Source organism: Cibotium barometz, chromosome 51 (genome assembly GCF_041138505.1).
Source record: "Cibotium barometz isolate CiBa-2024 chromosome 51, ASM4113850v1, whole genome shotgun sequence".
Classification (NCBI taxonomy): domain Eukaryota; kingdom Viridiplantae; phylum Streptophyta; class Polypodiopsida; order Cyatheales; family Cibotiaceae; genus Cibotium; species Cibotium barometz.
Genome location: NC_141096.1, coordinates 39,073,848 through 39,086,527, shown reverse-complemented (window position 1 = coordinate 39,086,527; position 12,680 = coordinate 39,073,848).

The following is a 12,680-nucleotide window of genomic DNA, read 5'->3' as shown; positions in this document are numbered from 1 at the left end:
CAGGTAATCCAAGAAACTCTGTCATCCTCCACAGGCACAATCTTCCATCCCACTTCCCACAACATATCACCAGAACCTCTCGAAACAAAGCTTCTGACATACACACCATCCTGCCTCATCTCAATCCCAATATCCCTGATACGGTCAACACCAATATTGGAGAACCAGTGCAGCAACTCCTGCTGGGGGTAATAGCTGATGAAAGCTTCATAAAAAAAACCTGCTGTACCATAACATTTTCCTGTCCATCAGCATAAGAAGCCTCACCATCAAAACCAGCTACCACAGGCAAAACAAACTTCCCTTCAAAAGGCACCATTCCTAAAGCATCCACCTCAGTTCCTGTATCCTCATCTTCATCAAGGTCACCAGGAGATTCACCTATTACAGCATCCATAGTCTCATCTATAACAGTAGCATCATTCAAAGTCTTCTGGTGTTTCTCTTTCTTCATAGCCTCAATTCTGATCATGGCTTTTTTAACATTCATGCACATCTCATCATCCAGCTCCAACTCAGGCTCATCATCCTGTAGACTGTCTATTTCCCATTCATCCCACACAGGTTCATTATCCAAAGCTTTAAAAGCAAGCTCTTTCACATCACAGGCATACCTTTGCTCAGAATCCACTTGTACCTCCTCGCATTCCTCATGTATGGCCTCTTCCTGTTCAGCAACCTCATCACTAAGCACATCTTCATCAATAACCACAGCATCCATCTCTGCATCCTCCTCACTAGATGAAGTATCTTCTGTTTCCTCACTAGTAGTGGTACTGGTCGTGTCATCACTCGAATCAGCTTCACTCTCCTCTTCATCATTGACAGGCTTTTGGTTATCCATATTAAACTTCTTTTTATCCCCTCTCCTGTCATACAGAGTAATGACCCCTTTCCTCCAATCCTGAATAGCCTTCACTGCTCTCAGCCATGGTCTTCCCAAAATAATGGGGAATGCACCCATTCCTGCAGGCATGACATGACAATCCACAAGCACCTTTACATCAAAAGCTTCCAATTCCAATTCCTTAATCATACCTAAGCATTTGACCTTCTGATGATTAGCCAGCCGAATACGGAATCCAGACGCTTCAGTAAAATCAAGACCAAGCCTCTCCACAGCTGCCAATGTGATCACACAAATCTGTGCTGCTCCACCATCTATGTATGCTTCCCCCAGATTCTTCCCTTTATACCACACATTCACCACAGGACATATATCAGGTAACTCCTGAATAGATAGAACAGTCACTATCCCTTTGGCAGGCTCCTTCTCTCTCGGGTTTACAAGTCTTTTCCACTGACGCTTCAAATTGGGAGCTAACTCTATCAATTGCCCAAAAGTAATGTTAGCCTTCCTTTCAGCCATGTCCTCCTGCAAACTGTAGCTATCCTGCCCACCCCCTAGTGGAAAATGAGTTACCTGAAACTTCCTACGAGACCTCCTCTTCGGCTTGACCTTCACATCTCCTCCTTCCTTCACTTTACCTTTCTTCTTGCTGGGCCCTGCAGCATCCTTGCTTTCCCTTTCCTGTGACGTCCGTTTCCCCAAAGGCATCACATCAGCTTCTGCCTCCTTCGTCTTCTCAAGGGTGACCACATCTATCACCTTAGTTTTACCCTTCTCCTCAGCTGTAATTCCACTCGGACCTGCTTGATCCCTGATATCAATACCATAATCATTTGACCTGTCAGGTAGCTGTGAAGGTAGTGGGTACATATCACCACCCATTCGCTGAGGCTTATCACAATCTGTACTCAGATGACCTAGTTCACCACAGTTCCAGCATGTAGGGATGAAATGACGACCCCTACCGCGACCACGTCCATATCCTGTTTGTCCATCTCCCCCCTCATAATTATTACCACGGCCTCTACCACGTCCACCACCTGTACTTCCCATTAAATTTAAGCTCAAATTCTTCATAAGATCAACCATATGTTTCATATCCTGCCGCAATCCCTCATCAGAACCTGCAGGAACCATAGGTACTCCCTGACTAGCTTGAGGCACCATCTGCATAGCTTGGGCTTCAGTGGGCTTCATCCTCTCAATCACTGCATTCATAGGTGTAGCCTCCACTCTACGAATCTCCGGCTGTTCTACAACTGGAATCATCCCCAGCTGATTCATCCGCTGCAGTTTCCAATCTTTTGACTTAGCAATCTCCACTGCATCCTCAAAAGACCTGGTCTTCTTCAATTCCACTTTCCAGCGAATACTCCTCTTAAGTCCAGCTACAAACTTATTTTTCTTCATCATATCAGGCGGCACTTGATCTTCCCCTAAAGCCCTGCATAAAGTTTCCCATAGCAAAGAAAATTTCTTCATATAGTCATCTATTGATTCAAACTCACCTTGTGTCAGCGCTTGCACCTCATGCCAAACCTTGTCGGGGTCTTCCACCTTCTTGAACCTGTTGCTGAGTGCTGTCTTTAATCCATCCTCAGTCATCTCAATGCGTGGAACAGCATCCCTCAACGACTCCTCATAAGCCCTGTACCAGGTCCTTGCATCTCCCTTCAAACAGATGCTCAGCAGCCGCAACACCTGTACCTGCTCACTAATATGGTTGCTTATACATGCAACCTCCATCCTTTCCAAGAAGTCTGCCACATCCTCATTCGGACCACCATAAAACTCTGGGTAAGACATCATCTTGATCCCAAAACTTCACTTCCAATCCCAAGCAAAAACCCAAAAACACCTTCCTTCAATCTCTCACTCTGGGGCATACACCCTCGTAAGAGAAATCCCTAAGCTATCCTCAATCAAACTATACCAGAAAGAGCCACTCCTCAGTCACACAATGCCTGAGCAACTCCTCAGTGGGGGCACCAGAAGGATGTGAGGTGAAAAAAAGAAAGAAATACCTGCCTCTATAGCTCTTCCACCTCCCAAACTTGGAAAAACTACCACGAACGGGGCACCACCAGCCATCGGCTGGAACACTCTCTCAATATTCGCCACCCACCCACACCATAAGACAGCTCAAAACCACGAAGGACAGATGATTATTCCACAAAACACACAGCACCATACACACTGTATAAACACAGCAAATACACCAAAGACCAGGACTCTGGCCAGGATTTACTGCCAAGGGAATACACCCTTGCGTCTGACAACCGAGCCTCTGTCTCCTGGTCCCTGTAATCTCCAGAGGGCGCCCACACCAGCAACCCTTCTTCACTTTCTCTGTAGCCTGGCTGCTCTCTGTTTGCTGCTACCTGCCAATTGTCGTAGGCGAGCCCCACTGTCTCCAGCCCACACATCAGCACCACTTCTGCATCCAACCCACACAAAAACCCAAGGCTCCCTCTCTGGTCAGCATCCACGCACTGCCTGCAATCACCGCCCACACAAGACCAGCTACTCTCACCAGAAGGCGCCCACACCAGCTAACCTTCACTCAGCAGCTCCCACTCTCTGTATGTCGTGACCAGCAGTTTCACCAACCACCAGAGCCTCGCACAATCCTCAGCACCACGAACCACTGCTCACCGCAGCATCCTCAGATATCTAGCCCAAGCCACATCTCACGTACCCTTCCTCACAGCAGCCCTCTCTTGCTGCTTCAATCAGATTCCCACACTAGACATCACCCAAGAGACCTGCAGCCTCTTTCTCTTGTTTACCCGGCTGTACTCCAGCCCTTCTCTCGGCCCTTTGGTTTCTTCTCCTGACTGCCGACTCGCCTGGCAACCACACGACTCACACCTTCACTTGCTGCTGCTGGCCACCATTTCTCTGCTCTCTCTGCAGCACACGGTGACCTTCTCCCTTTTGCCTACCTCTCCCTTTTGCTAACTGCCGACTCACCTTCGGCTACTCTGGCGACCACCTCGGCTGCTGCTCATCTCCAGCCCTCTGCGCCTGTGGCACTTCACACACGTCAGCCCACGCGTGCGCTCCAGTAGCCGCCACCCAGTCACCATAGCAGCTTCACCTTCAACTCTGCGCTGTCTGCACTTGACAAGGGGAGGCTCCACACACGTTGTCCACCAGCCTCTCTGCGCTCCTTGCTGCACACACACCCCGAGGACCCCAGCTCTTCACACAACTAGGCGGCTGACCTCTGTCTGCAGAACTCCAGCAAGCGTCATCTTTTGGACCCCCCCTCCGTTGCAGCCCACTCGCAAGGCGACTCTCCTTTTTTACCTTCTCTGGCGACCTCTCCTTGCTACTCCTCCTCGGCCCTTTTTCCACCACCTTCTCGAAGTGCTGCTGGCCGCCACCTTTCCCTTCCATGTGGCCTTCTAATTTGGCCATATGCAATATATTTATTATTTTTTTAAAAGCCCCCAAACACAAAATGATGGCCACCCTCAAATGCTAAAAAAACTCTCCTTCTCCTTTCTTTTCCAGGAAATACGGTGCCCATACAGCTTCCAGATATAATGCGAGAGTACTTGCCCGTTATCTTCATCAGCATGCTCTGCTTAGTAACCACCCGCACACCACATTATTGCCATGAAAACTTCAGATCTCCAGCATTTTCTCCGGAACAAACACGTGCATAATCCAGCTTTCAACCAAACCACTCGGCCTGTACACTTGCCAGGGCATTCAGGGCAAAATTTTTTCACACACCACACGCACCATATGTACACTGACCAAAAAACCCTCTCAGATTTTAGCCTGACACCATTCCTGATGATTGGTTCTTTAGATTGGATCAGTGGAGAGAGCATCAAAATGACCAAATTTTTTTGCAGGGGCAATTTTCGGGGATTGGTATTCCTCTTCTGATTATTTACGGGACTGCAGGCAGAGGTTCTCTTTACTTCCAGGTGGCAGACCATGGGAGTCTAGTCAGAGTCGCCACTCCTTGTGGTTTGGATATTGATGCTTGTCCTTGGCAGAGAGTCAGAGTTGTTGCTCGACGGGGCAAGCAGTGGCACTTAGATCCAATTGTCTCAGCCTCGTCCTTGTGTGAGTGGAGATTGTGGTTGTGGGAGAGACGACCGCGCTGTCTGAGGTTGAGTGGGACCCAAGGGAGTGGACCTGGCCTCAGATCTCAACAGGACAGTCCCCCTACCCCCTTCTTTCAGTATTTTGCGAGGCTTGGGAGGAGATCTCTGATGAGTGAGAGGCTTCATTCTCATTCTAGGATTTTACATTGGGCTACAGAGGGTATTTCAGAGCCATTTTTGTAGATTTTTTGGAAAAGGCTTTGGGACTCCTGACGGCCGCGGAGGATCACTTACTTTTTATGGATGGTAGTACACCAGGGACTGCCGGTTGGGAGCTAGCTTGCTCAGATGGGGATGCCAAGAGATTGTTTGACATGCGCTGTGCCTACTCGTGAGACTTTGAGTCATTGTTTATGGTCATGCAATTTTTCTCGTATGGTGTGGAGAGGCATATGCAGGATTTTCCAAAGAATGACGCCGGATCTAGGATATATGAGTTGGGGAACATTCTGCTGGGCGCTTCCAGGTGTTGGGAGACATGTACTATATGAGGCGGACACTCTTGATACGGTTTTCTACATCCACAAAGGGTCTTGTGCTCTGGAGGATGCAGGTGGTATTCCTCTATCTGCATTACTAGAGACTTCATCAGAGAGCTGCACAGAGATCTTTGATATAGTGGCCAGTATTACATACTCGTGCATATGGAGAGACAGATGCAGGTTTGTGTTAGGAGGTCAGTCCTCCTCCTACCTGCATGTCATTGCTCAGATCTGGGGAGAGATTATTCACACTCTCCGCGGAGAGTGGGATTACCTCCTAACCCTATGTTCTAGAGCGGGAGAGCTTCGTCGGGAGCACTTCTTACATGCTTGGAGTGCCCGCTAGCTCTTCTTTAGCATGAGGGGTGGTGTTCTGAGATGGGTGTATTCTCCTCCACGGTGGCTACTCTCTCTGGTTTCTATCCCCCCTTGATGATGTATTTTTAGCGCTCTTTTTACGCAGACTCTAGAATATAATGAGACCTGTTTTCTTTTTAAAAAAAAAGAAAGGGCATCAAGGTCAATCGGGAATCCGAAATCATCATGTCAAAGATTGGAACAATGAAGTACCAATTTAACAAAACACAGAAGACATGAAAGCGGGCATATCAGCTTTGGTACCATAAGGGAAGCAAATAATAGTGAGTCACTAGATTGCAGATCTCCATGTCCACTGTCATCTGAGTGAGAAGCAACTTTTGAATTGGCTCAGAAGATATTTTGGGCAAGCAAAATGTCTTGCTTCCCAAGGCGGTAAAGGAAGATTTTATGGGTGCGTTACTCAGCAAAACGAACATGGGTGCTGGTGCTTGTGCTGATGCTGGTGGACATGGTAAAATTGACCACGAATTTGACAAGCCATTGGTTAACAGTGAACCTATTTCTATGCATGAGTGCTTATTCTATGCATGAGTGCTTATTCTATGCATGAGTGCAGGGGTACATTGCTTCGCTAAAACGGAGTCGGGTTACAAGGTTGAATGCACCAAGGTACAAATTTGTGCTTTACCAGTGGTTTAGATGTTCTAGATCTTCTATCCTCTAAATGATGTATTATTATGTGCCATTTGAAGGTCATCAGCCCATGTGAGTAGAACTACTTAGTGTATGTGTAATTTTGATTCCAAGCTTCTAATACTCTATTCAACACGTCATCGAACACCTTCTAGCATGATTAGAGCACACATCACAAGTTTTTACACGACATCGATGTTCTACATGATAGCTTGATGTACATTCCAGCCTGTAAGCCACAAGATGCATGTTGATTTCCAACAGCTTACCTCACAAGCTCTCGGCTGAGGCAGTGTGTTGTGCTAATTACCTCATTAACAGAGCCCCCATCAAGGACGTTCCCACACCCCACCCCACCCCAGAAGCTGTATGGTTTGGAAGAAAGCCAGATGTCACCCACATAAGAGTTTTTGGCTATAGGGACCATGCAAATGTTTCAAACGCACGTCGCCACAAGCTGGAACCAACTGGTTTGGAATGCATCTGTTAACCCATGGCGGACATGGCGACGTACTATATTTTACGTCATTAATTTAAATATTCTGAGTCATGGGCCGGGCTTGTCGGCACCATATGTTAAGGATGAAGGGATTGGGTGATCGCCGATGAGAGGCGCACCTTGGATATCAGTAGGATAAGGGTTAGGGTCGGCCGGCCATGTATGGGCGCCCAAGTGTGAACGACCAAGTCACCTATATGAGTCAAATGTAACCCTAAAATCCTCATTCTCATGTGTTGTGAATAGAAGAGTGCTCTTGCCTTATCTCCTTGTTTTCCTTCTCCTGCGTGTGTGAGAGAGAGAGAGAGAGAGAGAGTGAGAGAGTGATCGAGCGCACTGTGTAGCGGCACGGCGAGACGGCGGAGAGGCGGTAGAGCGGCGACGGCGGCTCCTCCTTCACGGCTGCGACGCGGGAATCCTTCAAGGCAGCAGTTAAGCGGTGAGTGACACACCCTTTGGCATTCTGTTTGAGCTTCCTTCCCTGGTTGTATGCTTGTAGCCATTCATGGCTCGCATACGGTGTCTGGCAAGTCCCCAGCTACGACCTGTGCGGCAAAAGCGCACATTTTTGGCGCCGCTGCCGGGGAGTTGCCCTTCACCAAGCTCCAGTTTGCAGCTCGGCTGCTGCGTGAAGTTTAATCTACACTATAGGAAAGGCGTCTGTGTTGCTGTTGAGGTGTTTCTGTGGTTTTCAATCTCTGTTTCTGCAATTTGTCTTCTGTATTCCTGTTTCTTTTGTTATATTTTCGCTCCGCGTGTGGGCGTACGTTCTGTTATCTGGTTTCTGCGTGTGAGAGGGATTTCTGAATCCCCAGATCTGTGCTGTGTGTGCGAACTGCACCGCGGCCAAGGCTGAACCCTAAGGAAACCCTAGGAAACTTATCTCACAAAAAAAAAACAAAAAAAAATAAAAAAATTATAAAAAATAAAAAAGCAAAAAATTAAATTTTATTTTCAAAGAAAGAACCAAACATGTGGAGAGGAAAGATTTTCTAATTGGAGAAAAAAAAATTTGAAAAGAAAGAACCCCAATTGACCCACGACCCACGGCCCCGGCCCCGGTCTCGATCTCGGTCTTTTGATATATATATATAGGAGAGTGAGCCTCCATAGCTTTCTCTCAAGTGAGAGCTTATGGGAAGTCGTGCCCTATATGTAGCCCACTCCCCAAGGAGTAAAGTGAGAATGTGGGATAAAGCCCTCACCCTTTCCTCCACAAGCAAATAGGCTTTTGCCCCTTCCCCCCAAAGGAAACGGACTATTTTGAGGACTACAGGAGCTCTATATAGGCGAACACGGTGCTGTAAAGCACACTAGGACCCTTTAAACGATACGCTCGTTTCGAGCTATCACACGCCCTAGTCCAAGTTCGACCGTAAGTAAGGGGGTCAAAAACGAGTTAAAAACAATCTAAAAACAAGTAAAAACGAGGTGCAAAATACCCCTTGAAACCACTTGTGTGAGTTTCAAGGGTAGTTACCAACGCACGTAGGGTACCCACATCACATGCATCTACGCTCTGGTCGGGTGCTGGAGTCTGAGCCACTAGAAAGCATTTGAGTCTACGCAGGCTCACACCATCCCTCCACGTTGGCATCTTGGCCTTCAGCTGGAACCCAAGGGAGTGCAACCCAAGATCCACGAATAGTGGATAGTGACTCGTCTTCTGACTCAGAAGCCATGGAAGGACACCCTACCAAGAACCCTGAGGAGACAAGCCAAAACATGCCAGTGTGGGCCCCACAACCCGGATTTAGCATGTTTAGTCGTCTAATAGAGACCTTTAGTAGAGCTACACGCTCTGAACATGCGACAAGCGAAGTAAATGAGGAAGGAGGGGTAGTAGATTCGCCATTCACATCTGATGTAGACCCTACCCTCCCAAAGAGTGTCCATGTGGATATTCTACCCACTTCGTTCAATGAGGGCCCTACTGAGCTACCACATTCCAATGCTCCTCCTAAAGTAGAGGTCCCTAGGAGCCAATCCATAAGAAGTGACATTGCGTCCACTTCAAGAGAACCGTTTGGCACACCAAGTCTGGATGGGATATTTCTCAATGAAAATTGGGAATATGATCTACACACAGAGACTCTAACGGACCTATACACGGGTTACACATATCATGTAGGTTGGTTAGAAGTCCTACGATCTACATCTAGCGCCACTAATCTAGAGGAGCAACAACACATGATATGTGAGGTGATTCATAGAATTATCCAAATTGAGAGGCAAAATAGGGGAGTGAACTTAGTTTCCACTGGCCCTATGAGATTTTTGGATACGGGCAAGGCAAAACAACCAACCCTATCACAATTGGAGACTCCCTCGGTGAGTCCCATAGACCCTTCATATGTTGTTTCGCCTGGAGTCTCAATGCAGGTTGAGCCCACGAGCAGTAACTTTAGCTTTCCAACCTTGGCTCAACTTTCCATTAGGGAATCTGCAATGCCTACCCCAATGATGAGCATAGCTGAAAGTGCACCTGTTGCCGCTGTAGTTAGTACGACACCGCTACCTAGTGGAACAGTACCTACAACAGTGCGTTCCAGTGCCTATCGGCCTTATGTACCTATTGTTACTCATGCTCATGTAGCTCCTACGCCTCCTAGTATGCCAATGGCGTATGCTCCAAGACCGCCTTATCATAACCATTATCCAAGGGGAGCTAGGCCTAGTCACATATCATATCCTACGTCATTTGCCAACCTACTCAGACCAACGCCAACTCCTATCAACCAGGCTATCCCAGAAGTGCCTCCACCAACTATGCCTGCTCACCTAGGTGATCTCGCAGCGTTTGCTCAGACGATCGGACGATCTATTGCGGAAAACATGCGGGGTATGCCTGAGAGAGAACCTAGAAGCAAGGCAGTACAAGTGGCTAAGCTCACTCAAAACTTCAGTGGTAACGAGGATGTTAGGAAGCACATTGAAGTCTTTGAGCACGTGTGTGATTCCTTGGAAGAACACAATGAGCTGCATAAGTGTAAAGCCTTAGGCTTAACCTTGAGTGGGAAGGCCGGAGATTGGTATCGAACCTTAAGGGTTGAAGAGCGCACTCACTACCCCACTCTCAAGAGATTGTTCTTGAAAGAATACATACGTGAGGGTGTGCTTTGGGGGGTAGCATCTCAACTCCAAAAAGCTGAACGCGAGGAAGGGGAGTCAGTGAGAGACTTTATAAGTCGATTGAAGCATCTAAATTCTCGCTGCACTCCCGATGAACGCTTCAATAACAACCAACTCCTCGATAGATTCATCCGAGGATTGCGCCATGAGGACATTTACAATGGCCTAGTCATTAGAGGTCTTACAACGTGGGAAGCAGTCACTGCCAATGCAATCCAGTTAGAAGACAACTTGATGATTGCAGGTAAAAAGGTGTCTTCAGAAACAAAATCCGTTAGTTCGCAAGTATCTGGGCACGAGCCAATGACGGTAAAACCTATTGCCAAGGAGCCCAAGATATCTGAAATGTCTGTGACCAACCTTACTAAGGCTCTCCAAGAATACTTTAGGGGTAATCGAGCGCCTCAGAATAGCCATATGTACCCAAGGAGAGAGCAACAATGGTGTTCGGTGTGCTTAGGACCACATAGCACGAGTGAATGTCCCACATTTAGAGTCAAATTCAATGGAAATTGCAATGCATGTGGTAAGTATGGCCATCAATCTAAAGATTGCCTAACACTTAAGCGAATGTTGGCAAACCAGGCACCACTAGCTTGGTCAAACACACCTCAAGTACCCGCGCTAATGCCTGCACAACCTATCGAGCAACCGTCACAGCACATAGTTCCAAGGAATCCGAATGTAGTCCAGTCTGTGCCGTTACCACCGCCAGTGCTAGGACCACAACCTCCACATCCAAGGATTACCCCAATAAACCAGATGGGTTGTGAGTCACATAGTGCATGTGGGGATTATGAAGAGGAGATAGACCCTACTGCTCCATATGGGATTGATACGTTTGAAATGATTCCCCAGTACTACATGGAGGATCATTTCGGGCAAGTCAAGCCTGTATATCAAGCGGCTGCTCTTGCCACAAGAGGGCAAAACCTTAATACCTTGGCAAGGAGACCACCTCTTCAATGTTATGAGTGTGGTGGACCGCATCGTGTAGCAGAGTGCCCTAATAGGCTACAGAAGATCTCTACTCAGATGCAACCAAATCAAGCGAGCACATCGGGAATGCCGGTACTTACATGCAATCGATGTGGCATAGATCATTTGATCGCACAATGTCCACATAATCCTAATGCACCCAAGATTACGCCATTGAATTTGGTTGAGGTCACCAACCAAGCACGAAGAACCACACCCGTTGTACCCGCGAATGTAGTTACACGGTCAATGCTTCAAAATCAAAACTACATTCTTGAAGAGAGGGATACTGCATCAATCGCTCAGGCAAAGAAAAAGAAAACACGGCGAAAGAGATCGCTTAATGCCACAAGCTCCAAGCCCAGTTCAAAGACTAACATAGGGACAGGAGACGACCCCGTGTATATGAATGATCCTGAAGACGATTCTGATTCAATAGAAACCATGGGGACCAAAGCCACTACCTTAAGGGAGGAACCCACACGGGAGCTCAATGAAGGGGAATCAAGCGAGTACATAAATAAGGGAAAACAGAAGGAAACTTCCTCGGCCCCACAACCAAGTCAGTTAATGCCCTCTCGACCACCCAAACTGACTGAGACTCCCCAAGACAAGCCACGTGGGCCAAAAACCCTCAAGAAAAAGATTGGAACTTACCCAAACCCAGTTGAGGAGATTGAACAAGTACAACACTTAAGGGGTTTGGTGGAAGAAACACAAAGAGAACTAGAGCCAAACCCGAGAAAAGTCAAAATTTCAGACACAGTGTTTCCTACGCAAGTTCAGCCTCACCGGAACCATAAACCGTTAGCTATACCGAGTATCATTCGGGAAGAAAGTGAGGATAGGACATCCGGAAGTGGGCAAACACCCTTCTTGCTGGAAAGAATGTTTAGTGAGGGAATGCCTGACCCCATCGAAGAGGAAGTGATTCCATCTTCACCAGTCCCTAGTCAAGGGGGGATGTCTCGAAAAGTACTGTTGAATGTGTCCAAGCTAATGGATTTCATGTCCTCTGAGATCAGAACCACGATCATATCCAAATTATACGGAGATCCTGAGCTATTCTTAGCTCTTCGGGCATTTCTCAATGGAGAACTAAAGGCGGGACTACCACAATTTGCAAATATGGATAGACCCGACACGCTTCAAGATGAAGGAGAACATTGGGATCTACAACCCAACTTTGATGAAGATTCGGTCGTGGAAATACCTGTGAACAAGTTGGGACAGTACTTTGAAGGTGACGAATCTAATGCCACCCTCCCCATTACTACCAAGGGATTAACTCTAAAGGGAATCCTTGATGGTGGTGCTGGAGTGAGCATTGTGACTAAAAACTGTTGGGAATCTATGGGAAGGCCTCACCTCGAAGTCACAAACATAGTGGTTAAGATGGCAAACGGAACCATAGCTAAACCTATTGGAATGTTAAGGGACCTTAAGATCAAGGTCCTGGGATACAAGGTAAAACATACCTTCATTGTAATGGATTTCTCCAAGCATCCTATGTCATATCAAATGATCTTAGGACGTCCTTTCATGAGGGAAGCACAAATGGTGCATGACTGGTCGAAAAACCATGTCTACCTACAATT